The sequence below is a fragment of the Delphinapterus leucas genome, chromosome 19 (assembly GCF_059928025.1).
Source record: "Delphinapterus leucas isolate spDelLeu-1000000601 "Yukka" chromosome 19, BTC_Dleu_Yukka2, whole genome shotgun sequence".
Classification (NCBI taxonomy): Eukaryota; Metazoa; Chordata; class Mammalia; order Artiodactyla; family Monodontidae; genus Delphinapterus; species Delphinapterus leucas.
The window spans coordinates 46,634,664-46,649,726 of NC_143147.1; the positions used below are offsets into that span (position 1 = coordinate 46,634,664).

Sequence of the window (15,063 nt, forward strand, 5' to 3'; positions counted from 1 at the left end):
ATTTTACTGACAGTTGGTTAGAAGAAAATGAGGTAAAGTCGTTAGTAATCCACACCCTGCTTGCAAGTATAAGTTGCTGTTGTTAAATGCCTTTATTGTTACGGCCACCCCACTCCCACTCTTGGTGTGCCTCTATTTCGTCCTCGCACCTCCGCGAAGCCTGCCGCGCCCTACACGCGACCCCCTCCGAGTTCCCGCCTCTTTCTTCTCAGGCCCCTCCTTCCCCTCAAATCCTCGGGGCCTGGTGAGAACCGGGACGCATGCGCACTAGGGAAGGTAGGCGGAGTCTTGAAGCAGAGGGAGGAGGGGCCTGAGAACCCAGAGAGGGGAGGGGAGGGGAGTAGAGGGGGCGGAGGCCGTGCGGGGTGGGGCCCGGCGGGTACGCGCTCGCTGCGTCGACGTGCTGACGCCATGACGCCCCGGCTGGTGTGTTTCGGTGTGTGTGTGTATGTGTGAGTGTGCGCGCTCCGAGTGTGTGTGTATTTGTGTATCGGCGGTTCCGCAGGTCCCGGATGTTGCGGACAGTATGAGGCGAGTGCAGGGGGACGGGGACCAGCAGCTGTCGCCGCCGCTCTCAGGTGAGTGGGGGGAGGAGAGTCGAGGAAGAGGGTTGTCCTGTCGGAGTGGGGGCGGGGCGTCTCCCTTAAGGGGTGACTGACCCCCCCACACTCCCGCCCCCCCCCCCCCGCCTCACATAACTCTTCTCTGCCCCATTTCCCACATGCCGGGTTACGTGGCCCGCGAATGCCAGAGCCTAATCAACCGTAAACGCGCCCCCGCCTTCGGCCCCCCCCATAATTTTCCCAGCCCCATCCCCCTTGCCAAATAGTGAGCTGTCGCCTGCGGCGAGATGGGTGACTGCGCATGCGCGAGTGTGAACGAGCCAGGGGTGCTTGTTCGCTGCCCTCGGGGCGCATGCGCATCGCTGTGTTGCAGGGACCTGCGGGATAAAGAGACCCTTGACCACGCGCCTGCCTTCTTCCCGGGCAGTGGGCTAGACTTGGTGCCAGATAGTGAGCCTGTTGCTTTTATCCAAAAGGGAGAATTTAAATTATTTAAGGGAGTTTATGGCAAAGCACAGTTCGCATCTTGTGTTGTCCTAGAGACTCGCAGGCTACAAACGCCTCCCAGAGCCAACGTGCCCCACGCTGACCCTTCTTTTGAAACTGTCACTGCAGCTTCTAGTTCTAGCATTATTTTTCTTTCCTCGGATACTCCCATCGTCATGTTGTATCTTTAATGCAAACTTCCCCTAAATTTAGGAGTAGGTGCCCCAACCCATTCAATTATTCTGGCAGGGGATTTTGGTAGCCTTTCTAAGGAGGACTAGGGTCATAAAAAAGAAAGTAAGGGGAGTTTTCGTTTAGTAAAGTTATTTATTATTCTCACAGAACTAGATAAAGAGCGAAGGGTATAGGGCTTAGAGTAGTAATTGTAAATCAAGACGTCAGGGTTCTCTCATCTCCAGCCCTCCTACTTTGTGTGACCTATTTGCCTCTTTTTTGGTAAAAGATCTTCCTTAGTGCTTTCGTTTTAGCTGTACATTATTGATGCTCTGAACAGCACATGAAAACAAAAGCAATCTGAAACTACTGGTGGACAATAAATTACCCAGTGGACGTTTTAATTTTAAGTAACAAGAGTGGTGTTTCTTTCACATTTGCAAATAACAAAGAGCAAATTTTTAAAAATTAACTTTAAGGTACAGTAATATTTCAGTGATCTAGAACCAGGGTTTACAGTTGGCAGATTACACGTGGTCCCTTAATTTACTCCTTCCTGTGTTGCCACTGCTTTGGATACTTGCTGCTTCTTACCTCTGCCATCAGAACAGAGTGAGGAGTTAATAAACTGTTACAAGCAAAAGGTGTGCTGAATAGCTTTGAAATGAATAACTAAATTGTTGGGTGTGTGTGTGTGCACATTTTCTGTGTTTTTCAGTTGTCTTTGCCAACCTTGTCTCCTATCTGGATAACTTAGGAATGGGACATATTAGTGAGCCTTATTTTCTCTTCTCTTTCCTTTATGTTCTTTCTTTGGTATTCGCCTCTCAAGGCTTTTTTTTTTTTTTTTGCTGCCATTCTTAACTCTAGGACCTTATGTTCTTGGGCCTTAAAGTATATATATATATTTTTCACTTCCCCATTTAACTCTGGCCTTCTCATGGTTCAGCTGTCTTTTGTGCTGTTTTCTGTTGCCATGGTTACAGCTGGAGCCAAGAGAGGACACAGAGGAAGCACAGGAATTTGGGGGGGCATATATTTTCTTGTGTCCTGTGAAAGAGCTGGAGACTCATCTTTTTTTTCCTTGTGTGAAGACTGAGGAGTGTAAGTTATTGTAACAGCTTCACACTTAGGCTGGGGGTGGCTGGTGTCCATTTGGTACTTTGGGACTTCTCCTTTTAGAGCTCTTCATAGTGGTTAGTTTGGTGCTTGGAGATGTTTAATGTTGCCTATGTCCAGACTTCCATCAGGTAGTCTGGTAAAATCTTGTAGTAAAGCTATGGAGGTAATAAATGTCCATTTCTCTTCTCAGTAGGCTTCTGTCCTGTAGGATGCTTTGTTTTTATCTGATTGAATTTACTGAAGTCTCATGTAAAATTTTCATGGTATGAAGACATGAAATGCTTTTAGGTTAAGATAATATTAATTAAATAATTCGAACTGGTGCAGAGCATGTTTAAAAAAATAACTCTTTAAATGGGTAACACATGTACATACATATGAAATAAAACTCAAACGCTACACAGAGAGAGGGAAGAATCTTTCTTCTCCTGTCCTCCTTTCATCGTTCTAGTTACCTCCCTCAGAGGAAACTGTTGTTACCTGTATTTTGTTTACCTTTTGACAGGTAATGCTTTTATAAGCATATACAACTATGTATTCGTTGGTATTTTGTTTTTATTTGTTGTTTATACAAATAAGATACTATACCCACTGTTCTGCACTTTGCTTTTTTTTACTTAGTATATCTTGGCTGTCATTTCATATAGTACATAGAGTACCTCTCCCGTTTTGAAAGATGGCAGATATTCCACTGTATAGATGTACCGTCATTCAGCCAGCTCTTATTGGATACTTAGGTTGTTTTCAGTGCTACAATTAACTCCTTGTATGTACTTTTTATGTACATGGGTGTCTGTTGGATAAATTCCTAGTGGAAGGATATATGCGTTTTTAATGTTGTTAGATATCGCTAAATTGCTTTCCATGGAGGTTGTATTTATATTCCTGCCAGCAGTGTAGGAGTCTGCCTCTTTTCTCACCAACACTGTATTATCAAATTTTAAAAATCTTTGTGCAGGGGACTTCGCTGGTGGCCCAGTGGCTGAGAATCCACGCTTCCACTGCAGGGGGTATGGGTTTGATCCCTGGTCAGGGAACTAAGATCCTACATGCCGCGCGGCGCTGCCAAAAAAAGAAAAAAAAAAAAGTGTGCACTCTTTAGTCTAAGTTTTTAAAGTTCATTATGTAGCTTGTTAAGATTCATTACACCCAGGAGTTGTGGATAAATACTGTCACTGTTTTGCAGATGGGGGTGGTGGTGATAGACATTGTTGGACTGAAGAATAATGTCATGAGAATAAAGTTGTATGCCTGGGTAACACGGGAAATCCATTAACAACGCTAGGAAGACATGTAGAACCTATATTCTAATTTCTCCCTTTAACTCTTGCTGCTAGTTTCTCTATGTGAAATTCTGTAAGCCCATAAGTGATGTTTGATGATCTCTTTTTGATAGCAGTGACTCAAAATTGTTTATACGAGCGAACTGCCATTCTGTTGAGTTGAAAAGCTAACCCAGTTAGTTAAGGTGCTTTTCTGAGTGCCTGCACAGAATACTGCTACTGGTACTTTTATTTTTTTAAATTTTTATTTTATTTACTTTTTTTTTTAATGGGATAGTTGTTTTACAATGTTGTGTTAGTTTCTACTGTACAGCGAAGTGGAGTTCCCTGTGCTATACAGCAGGTTCTCATTAGTTATCTATTTTATACATATTAGCGTATATATGTCAATCCTGATCTCCCAGTTCGTCCCACCATCCCCCCACTTGGTGTCCAGACGTTTATTCTCTACATCTGTGTCTCTGTTTCTGCCTTGAAAACCGGTTCGCTACTGGTACTTTAAAAAAGTCTGCTAGGGGCTTCCCTGGTGGCGCAGTGGTTGAGAGTCCGCCTGCCGATGCGGGGGACGCGGGTTCGTGCCCCGGTCCGGGAGGATCCCACATGCCAGGGAGCGGGTGGGCCTGTGAGCCATGGCCGCTGAGCCTGCACGTCCGGAGCCTGTGCTCCGCAACGGGAGAGGCCGCAACAGTGAAAGGCCCGCATACCGCAAAAAAAAAAAAAAAAAAAGTCTGCTAATTGCAGAATTTGTGCTTCGTTATGAGCTGTGAGAAAATAGAAAAGAATTAAAAGATGTCTGTGCTGGAAGGAGCTTACAGTTTTATTGGAAAACCAAATCTGAATATATCAAATTATAAGAGAACAATTAGAAAACAGAACAGGAACAGAAATATACTGTGCTACATGCTGAGAGGACTTTGTAAAGAAGCGATTAAGATTTAGAGGCGAGGTCATTTGGAAGGCCTTCCAGGAGGAAGTACATTTTGAGCACCCCCCCCAACAACTGCTTAAGTGAAAAATTTTAAACATACAGAAAAATTGAAAGAACAGTACCGTTATCACCTTTATACCAGTTATCCCCTAGATTCAACAATTTTTCATGTTTTCTATATTTGCTTTATCTATGTATGTGTCTTTACATATAATATATAAATCTTTATATTGTAGATATCATGACACCTTAATACTTTAATGCTTTACTTTAGATGCATCTTTTTAAAATAAAGACATTGTTTTAGTTAATTGTTCTTACATTGTCACAGCTGAGGCAGTTAACAATACTTTCCTAATACCATCTAATATCCAGTTCATGTTCAGATTTTCCCAATTGTCTCCAATGCAACACTTGTTAGCTATTGGTATTTTTTTCTCCAAACATGCCTCTTTAGTCTCTTTTTTTTTTGCGGTATGCGGGCCTCTCACTGTTGCGGCCTCTCCCGTTGCGGAGCACAGGCTCCGGACGCGCAGGCTCAGCGGCCATGGCTCACAGGCCCAGCCGCTCCACGGCATGTGGGATCTTCCCGGACCGGGGCACGAACACATGTCCCCTGCATCAGCAGGCGGACTCTCAACCATTGTGCCACCAGGGAAGCCCTAGTCTCTCTTTTTTTTTAAAAGTCTTTATTGAATTTGTCACAATATTGCTTCTGTTTTTTTAAAATAAATTTATTTATTAATTTGTTTTTATTTTTGGCTGTGTTGGGTCTTTGTTGCTGCTCGTGGGCTTTCTCTAGTTGAGGCAAGCAGGGGGCACTCTTTGTTGCGGTGTGTGGGCTTCTCACTGTTGTGGCTTCCCTTGTTGCAGGGCACGGGCTCTAGAGTGCAGGCTCAGTAGTTGTGGCACACGGGCTTAGTTGCTCTACGGCATGTGGGATCTTCCTGGACCAGGGCTCGAACCTGTGTCCCCTGCATTGGCAGGCGGATTCTTAACCACTGCGCCACTAGGGAAGCCCCCTTCTGGGTTTTTTTTTGTTTTGTTTTTTTGGTCACGAGACATGTGGGATCTTAGCTCCCCGACCAGGGATCGAACCCGCACCCCCTGCATTGTAAGGTGAAGTCTTAACCACTGGACCGCCAGGGAAGTCCCCTCTTTAGTCTCTTTCTCAATCTAGAACCCTTTATTTAGGAGCCATGCAGTATTGCCTTTTTGAAGAGGCCAGGCCATCTGTCTTATATAACATATCACTTCTGGAATTTTCTGAGTGTTTCCTCACAGTTTCATTTAATTTGTTCCTTTATCTCTGTATTTCCTACAAACTGGCAGTGAAGTCTTGGTTAGATTCAGGTTAAACATTTTTGGTAATAATACTTCATAGGTGATGCTGTGTACCTCGTGTCACATCACGGTAAGAGAAACATCATGTCATAATGTCTGACTGTTAATGGTGATGAATTTGTTTGTTCAAGATCATAAATACCAGCTCTCTCCACTGTAAAGACTCTTTCCCCCTTTGTAATTAGCAGGTAATCTGTAGAGTGGTGACACTTTGGCGTGATAGTGTTTTACTTCTCCAGCAACCTTTCACCTTCCTGATCCTTGCCTGAATCGGTTACTTCTTTGGTTATTACAAAATGGTAATTTTCGAATTCTGCCATTCCTTTGCCTTCCATCTTCTGTAAAGATTTCCATCATCAGTTAGGAATAAATCATAATTTCTTCCCAAAAGTTCAGGTAAATTCTTAATTTTCCCTTTAGCAATTTTCTGAGTAAGGAGTTGGTATACCTTTAATGATAGCAAATGAATTGTTTCTTTTTCTTGCTCTCTTGGTTTTAGTATCATTATAAACGCGTGGATTTTAATTTAGTCTATGTTTTACCAATAATTATAGCCGTTTTTTGATACTCAGAATGTCCCATATTTGACCTGTGGGAACCCTTAAGTTTGGTGTATGAATGCTTCTAGTAAAAGAAGTCCCTGGATCATTTTGTATTTTTCTTGTCTCAAATGTCCCCTCACTTCACCTCTGTACATTTATATATACATTAATTACGTTTTCTTCCCTTTTAATAAATTATGTTGTTCATCTCCCTAGGGAGTTTCTGGCACCAAATTCTAAAAACTAAAGGTGCCTTTCTTTTAACACAATGCACCTAGTGTTTGACTCACTTCTGTGCCACTGGCATTGCTGGATTCTGAATCTGAGACCTCACAGATTTCTTATCTTGAATAGTCTTTGTGAAAGACAGGTAGTATCTCTGAAGAGGGCATTGCTTTCCACCCCGACATCGTTAATATAAGGTTAGCTATAGAGGAGACTGGGGAGTTTCTTCTCTCATGAGCAACCTTGCTTTTTTTCTGAGATTGAAAGGTACACAGGATGAAATTTAGAAACTGATAATTTGTATGTAGTATCTTGGGGATATGGGGTTTTGATTGTTATAAATCTCTGTGTGTATATGTATATATGTACAAGTATGTGTTTGTCTTTCCTCCCTTTTCCTCAATTACACACATTTCTCCAACACAGTTGGATTGTTATGTAAGATTATGCTGTAATAGCATGTTTTTTTCATTATCACTAGATTTCATCATAAAAAAGAGACAAATTTTTCTTAATTAGAGAAAATTTTCAGGTAGGCCGTGAACTCTGACATCTAGCTGTCTTACCCAGGTTGTGGAACAGTGCTGGATCCTGTGGATTTTTATCGTGTACTATGGACTCAGAAATGTTGATGCATCCACAGTGTTTTCTGAAAATCCATCACACTAATGAAGGATAATATAAATGAAAGATACAGTGGAACTACATTCTAAAGCTGTTTTAGGGGCTAAACTAATTCCTGCCTTGGCAGAAAATGGTTTATAAGATTCTTGCCGTTTAGTGGTATTTTGAGTAACTTACTGATTTCAAGTTACTCAGAGCCTGACAGTAACAGTGTCCTGATATTCATCTGAAATTCATTTTTCTTTTTACCATCTTGTCATATTTACTTTCAGATTTTATAAGGTTATTCTTAACCTAGTTTCATAACAGTACTGCCTCCATATTAAATTCTGGTTGTGTATTCAGGGAAGCACACCTGTTTCTTGTGTTTGTTTTCAGTCATGGTGAATCACTCTGAAAGGCTATGCTGTTACATTTGCTCCTAAGATCCAGTAGCTTCTTTCACTTTTGTTTTTGACAAGCTCCCATTATAGGAAAAAAGATTCTGAAGTTTAGCCTCTTTAGGGAACACTTGGGCCTTCATGCTTACAACTGTGGTCATGTTTTAATAGAATTGGCAGGAGTTGTTTAGTTGCTCTGTGTGGCAGAGTTGGTCATGCTGCTTTGGGAGAGCTGGATGCAGACCGCAGAATGGGAATTTTACATTCAGACAGTAACTGTTGCTTGACCGTGAAGACCTTTATTCTTTTTTTTTTTTTTAACACTTAAAAATTTTTTTATTTTATTTATTTATTTATTTTTGGCTGCATTGGGTCTTCGTTGCTGCGTGTGGGCTTTCTCTAGTTGCGGCAAGTGGGGGCTACTCTTTGTTGCAGCGCACAGGCTTCTCATTGCAGTGTCTTCTCTTGCTGCAGAGCACGGGCTATAGGTGTGCAGGCTTCAGTAGTTGTGGCTCGTGGGCTCTAGAGTGCAGGCTCAGTAGTTGTGGCGCACGGGCTTAGCTGCTCCGCGGCATGTGGGATCTTCCAAGACCAGGGCTCGAACCTGTGTTCTCCGCGTTGGCAGGCGGATTCTTAACCACTGCGCCACCAGAGAAGTCCCAACAACTCTTTTTAAAAAGTTTTTTTATTTTTTGGCCACGCCGTGCGGCATGCCGAATCTTAGTTCCCTGACCAGGGATCAAACCCACACCCCCTGCAGTGGAAGCGCAGAGAGTTGACCACTGGACCACCAGGGAAGTCCCAGAGACCTTTATTCTTTTTTTTTTTTTTTTTTTTTTTTTGCGGTACTTGGTCCTCTCACTGTTGTGGCCTCTCCCGTTGCAGAGCACAGGCTCCGGATGTGCAGGCTCAGCGGCCATGGCTCATGGGCCCAGCCGCTCTGCGGCATGTGGGATCTTCCCGGACCAGGGCACAAACCCGTGTCCCCTGCATTGGCAGGCAGACTCTCAACCACTGTGCCACCAGGGAAGCCCCAGAGACCTTTATTCTTGACTGTTGCTTTCTAAGAAGCTGTTGGCATAAATCTTCAGGCTGTGGCACCAGCTACATCAAAGGAGGGCTTGCAGTAGTTCTCTGAAGACCTCTAATTCCTACTATCAATCTGACTATTTGTAAGAAAAAAAAGATGTATATGTAATCATTCATCTCCTTAATTTGAGATTTACATAATCCTTTTCTTGGTATTTAGAAACAGGTACTACTTTCTGTTACTATGATTTTGACTACTTTTAGATACTTCATATGAGCGGAATCATGCAGTATTTGTCCTTTTGTATCTGGCTTATTTCACTTAGCATGATGTCTATGAGGTTCATCCATACTTTAGCATGTGTCAGAATTTCCTTCCTTTCCAGGGCTGAATAATACTTCTTTGTATGTATGTAATTACATTTTGTTTATCCATTCATCCACCAATGGACACTTGGGTTGCTTCCACCTTTTGCTGTTGTGAATAATGCTGCTCTGAACATAGGCGGGCAAATATCTCTTTGAGACCCTGATTTCAATTCTTTTGGGTATATACCCAGAAGTGGAATTGCTGAATTATATGTTAGTTCTATTTTTACTTTTTTTAAGGACGCTCCATACAGTTTAATGTAGTGGCTGCACCATCTTACATTCTTACCAGTAGTGCACAAGGGTTCCAGTTTCTCTGCATCCTTGGCAACACTTGTTATTTTCTGCTTTTTAAAAAAATAATAGCCATCCATAATGGGTATGTTTTAATTTGTTTTTTAACTTTATCTTTTTTTTTTTTTTTTTTTTGCGGTACGCGGGCCTCTCACTGCTGTGGCCTCTCCCGTTGCAGAGCACAGGCTCCGGACGCTCAGGCTCAGCGGCCATGGCTCACGGGCCTAGCCGCTCCGCGGCATGTGGGATCTTCCCAGACCGGGGCACGAACCTGTGTCCCCTGCATTGGCAGGCGGACTCTCAACCACTGTGCCACCAGGGAAGCCCTAACTTTATCTTTTATTGAAACTAAATTTAAACTTTAAAGTAGGATTTTTTTTTTCCTTTATAGTGTGTGTTTCTTGTGAGGTAATAATTACATCCTGTATTTTCTTCTACAAGTTTTAAAGTTATGCTTTTCACATTTAGGTTTCTAATCCACCTGGAATTTATTTTGATGCTTGGTGTTAAGTAGGGATCTAATTATTTTCATAAGGATAACCCAAAGTAGGGATTTAATTTTCTTTCCATAGGATAACCTGATATGCCACCATCATTTATTGAATAGTCATATTTGCCCCCTACAACTTTAAATACCACCTACATGTTTCCAAATATATGAGGATTTGTGTCTGTGTCCTCTATATTCTGTACCATTGGTCTGTTTACATATCTTGTGCTGGTACTACACTGCCTTAATTATCATAGCTTTATAATAGTTGTTCATATCTGGTAGGGCAGGTCTCATTACCTTGTTCTTTTTCTGTTCATCAACCTCTCTGAAAAACCCTGTCAGATTGGTGTATTGCAGTGAAGCCATTTGCTGTCTAAATTGTATTGACATGATATATAATGGCCTTCTCCAAAAGAGAGAAAAAAATCAAGCCTCCCTTATCTGCAGCTGGTCATTAAGTTTGTCTCTTATTCTGAATGAGCCGATAATTTCCATTCAATTTTTAGTTTTGTTGGAGTGATAATTTTTTTTTTATATGGGAATATGGTCTTCAGATGGAGGAGAATCTTGTTATAATTTGTTGTCTCATACAAGGACACCAGATGAAACACTTCTGGTAACGGCATTGAGGTTCTGTGGTGTTAAGGCTTTCTTGATCATAAGGAAAAGAAGCCTATTTAAAATAGCTCATGGGCTTCCCTGGTGGCGCAGTGGTTGCGAGTCCACCTGCCGATGCAGGGGACAGGGGTTCGTGCCCCGGTCCGGGAAGATCCCACATGCCGCAGAGCGGCTGGGCCCGTGAGCCATGGCCGCTGAGCCTGCGCGCCCAGAGCCTGTGCTCCGCAACGGGAGAGGCCACAACAGTGAGAGGCCCGCGTACTACAAAAAAAAACAAAAACAAAAACAAAAATAAAATAGCTCATATAAAAGATTTATCAGAAGGAAATAGCTGTCGTCGAATCCAAGGAAAAGGTGAACAGCAAGGCTTCAGAAAGGGCTGGCACCAAGACAGTTCCAAGTACAATACTTCAGCAGTTAGAGTTAATGGAGTCTAGTGTTCCACCATAAACAGACTTCAGTATCCATGAAGCTTAATTCAGATTCCTGAGCAATATCTGATTTGGTCAGTCTAAGGCTTGATTTCCCCTGGGCCAGATATCTGCCCCAGGTTCAACTCTGGTTGAGGATACAAAAAACAATTTGGGGTTGGAATCAGAGGCAAATTCTCTTAAGCAGTGGTTCTCAAAACTTTTTGGTCTCAGAACTCTTTACACTTTTTTTTTTAATATATATTTGTTTTATTTATTTATTATATTTTATATTTGGCTGCGTCAGGTCTTATTTGCAGCACACGGGATCTTCACTGTGGCATCTTTTGTTGCGGCACACAGGCTTCTCTCTAGTTGTGGCGAGCAGGCTTTCCCTAGTTGAGGTGCGCGGGCTTAGTTGCCCCGCAGCATGTGGAATCTTAGTTCCCCGACCAGGGATCGAACCTGTGTCCCCTGCATTGGAAGGCGGATTCCTTACCACTAGACCACCAGGTAAGTCCCTCTTTACACTCTTAAGAATTATTGAGATTTTCTTTATGTGGTTTATATCTAGTGATAATTACTAAATTAGAAATTAAAACAAAAAACATTAAAAAAAATTAATTACTTAAAAAGCTATCATATTAACACAAATAATATATTTTTATGAAAAATAACTTAAAAAAATTAGAAGAGTGACATTTTTAGATTTTTGCAAATCTCTTATATATCCAGCTTAATAGAAAACAGCTAGAATCTCATATCTGCTTCAGTATTCAATCTGATGTGATAAATTGTTTTGATTGAAATACATGAAGAGAATATGGCCTTAAAGGACTTGTAGTTGGAAAAGGGAGGAGTATTTTCAGACAATTGTGCATATTATTCTCTGATACTACACCAAAACTTGATAATTGGTAGTTTCTTCACAAGTTAGGCTGCAGTGTGGAATCTGAAATCATATCGATGTTACTGTTACATTAAAATTCATTTACATGAATTTTATAATATCATGATACATGATTTTATAATATCATGCATTGGTTGTTTAGGAAATGTTGGTTCATTGAGTTAAGCAGATCTTCCAAATGACACGTTTCATAATATAATACCAAAAAACCCACATTAGCTAATATCACTGTCCTTCTTATCAGAAAAATTTGTAAGTATTGGGCGTCTATTAAACAGCTACAGTATTTCCAAAATTTTAATTTTTGATTGAAAGCTTGGACTTTATCATTGGCAACAAATACTATCAATTGTTTTCCTTGAAGGGACAGAATCACTTCATTTTCAAGAAAATGCCTGCTAAATATTCATGTCTGAATAACGACAGTTTGCCCTTTGTTCCAAGTAAAAGTAGTGTTCCATGAAGAAAGCAGTTAGTTTAGCTCACTAATCAGAGTCACAATTGCTTTTCCTGGAGACGACTAATGTACTAGCCCGTAGAAGTGCTTTTTGCATACTTCCCATTTCATCACGCAGAATATTTAAAAGACCTGTACAAGGGCTCAGATTTAATAAAATTAATAATTTTTATTGCTTCATCAAGAACATTTTTAAGTGAAATTGACTTTTTAAAAAGATCACTAGTCCATGATGGTAAAGGACACACATAACTCTAGTACAGTTTGATGCCGTTACCTTGATTTAAGCTAAGGCATCCACAGTTATACCCATTATTGATTTTGTATCACCAGTGCAAATGCCAACACAATGAAAAAGGCAGTAGTTTCTTAGTATTATGAAAATAGTTTCAACTTAACAGACTCAATGAAAGGGACTTTTCAGGGATCTCCGAACTACACTTCGGGAACCCCAGTGGGTAGGGAAACAAAAGTCTATTATTTGAGGTACAACAAGTGTTTCATGGTAGAGTTTTACTGGATTGCTGTTAGTGTTACTTAACATCATTTAACATGATGTAGAAATGAATGGGATACTTAAAAGATCATAAAAAGTTTCAGATTTCTTGTTGAACAGAAATATTTTCCTAGTAATTATCGTTTTCAAACAGCAGAATTTAAGGTATTCAGGTTTTTAGCCAGATAGTCTTTCAAATATGTCATAATCTTAGGGTAGCCCATTTTAATATGGCATATGGAATTTATGTCATCATAGTAGCACGTGCAGCTTAACATTTTTTTCAAGCAGTTGAGTACATTAAAAAATCTGAGCTCCAAAAATTACATTTGGGAAGATCTTGCCTTTTCAGAAAAAGCATGGAAGGGAAGGTTAAGGCTAGGAATCTGCTATTTCAGCTTTAAGTCTTTTTGGTCATTAAAGAATCTTGTGAAAGAGAACACCCCCTCCCCCCAAATTTAAATATGTTTTATGACAGAGAAGGGGGACTAGTGGTGTTAACTGACTTCATTTCAACAAATATCTATTGAGTAATTATAAGCAAAAGAGTTTGTAAAAGGTCGGGGAGGGTATGTTCCGAAATGAGTGGGGAATTAAACCAGTATTATGTGTTTTGGTGTTTAGAAGAGGAAGAGGGACTTCCCTGGCGCTCCAGTGGTTAAGACTCCTCACTTCCACTGCAGAGGGCACGGGTTCGATCCCTGGTCGGGGAACTAAGATCTCACAAGCCCCATGGCGTGGCCAAAAACAATAAAAGAAGAGGAAGAGACCATTCAATTGGGAAAGTTAGGGTGGGAGGACTATCTTTGTGAAGGTTACATTTGAGCTGGGTTTTGAAGGGTAGGTATTTTAAAGGCTGGAATTTTGATAGGCAGGAATAAGAAGGGAATTCAGGCAGAAGGAATGTCATGAGTAAAAATGTGGAGGTGGGGAAATGCAGTGTTAGTGTAGGGTGCGTACTGGAAATAATGAGCAGTGTAGTGTAGCTGAAGCAAAAGACACATGGGAAAATGGGAGCAAGACAGGAAAGTAAATTGGCCCAGAACGTGGGAGGTCTTCTACCAAGGCCAGGCAGGTAGGGTTTAATGTGGTAAGTGATGGAGAGACTTTGAAAGTTTTTGATTGAAACAATAACATGATCAGAGTGTGCTTTCAGAAAATGTATTTGACCTCAATCATTTATTAATTCATTCATCTAAAAGTTTTTAAATTGCTCTGTGCCACTTAAGCGTGAGGAATGCTGGTATATAGTGGTGAACCAAACAGAAAATCCCTATTCTCATGGAATTTACATTCTAGGAAAGGAACTTCAACAAATAAACAAAATATAATTACAAATTACTGTAAATGTTACGAAGGAAAGGAATAAATTACTATGGGGGATAATGGGGAAATTAAATTTAATCGAGGAATCTGGGCAGGCCTTGCTGAGGAGTTAAATCTTTAATAGAGTACCTACCTTGTGCCAGATGATGTTCTAGCTGCTGGGGATATAGTTAAGGAACAAAACAGACAAAAATCCCTGCTCTCATGAAGTGCATATTCAGGCAGTAAACAAGATAAATAAAATATATGTTATGTTAGAATGTGGTAAGTCCCAAGGAGAAAAATAAAGCCAGAGAAAGAGATGCTGAGCGTTGAGGTGGAGGTGGGTATTGCAACCTTCGATAGAATGGCCAGGGAATGTCTCACTAAATCACTACAATAGTAATATTTGAGTAAATATCTGTAGAAGTAGAAGGTGAAGGAGTAAACCAGAAACTCCAGGCAGAGGGAGTAGCAAGGGCAAAAGCCAGGAGGAATGTATGTGCCTGGCATGTTCAAGGCACCAGCAAGGAGGTCAGGATGGGTAGAGTTAGGTGAACAAGGGAGAAAGGAGTAGAAATAAGCTTGGAGTGGTTCGTAGGAGTCCAGGACCTGTAGAGCAGAGGGTGAGCCCTTAGCTGCGTGCCAGAATCACCCAGGGAGCTTTTAAAGCTCCTGAAGCCTGGGCTGCACCTCATACAACCTAAATAAGTATCTTTGCAGGTGGAACTCAGTGGCAGAGGTAATGGAGAGAAGTAGATTATTTGAGAAGTATGTCAAAGAAAATCTGTTTAATTTTAGAGTGAATGTGGGGGTTTAGGGAGAAGAAAGTGTCAAGGATGACTCCCAGATTTCGGGCTCAAGTAATTGGATGGGTAGAGGTGCCACTTACTGAGATGGGAGTGGGAAATAGGAATGGGAAGAGTAGGTGTGGGATTTGGAGGGAAGATCAGAAGTCAGGAGTTCAGTTTTAGACATGTTAAAATTTGAGATGTGAATGAGGCTGAGTAT

At 41.2% G+C, this 15,063-nt stretch overlaps 1 protein-coding gene across 2 annotated transcripts in view; it reads left to right on the forward strand.

Annotated features, from left to right (window-relative positions):
• The first annotated feature begins 420 nt into the window (after positions 1 to 420).
• The window catches only part of SPOP (speckle type BTB/POZ protein), a 67,731-nt gene continuing 53,088 nt past the window's right edge, over positions 421 to 15,063 (forward strand). For both annotated transcript variants that reach the window (XM_022557731.3, XM_022557730.3), the window contains exon 1: positions 421 to 578. The gene's annotated coding sequence lies outside the window, so the exon portion shown is untranslated. The remainder of the gene's footprint in view (positions 579 to 15,063) is intronic.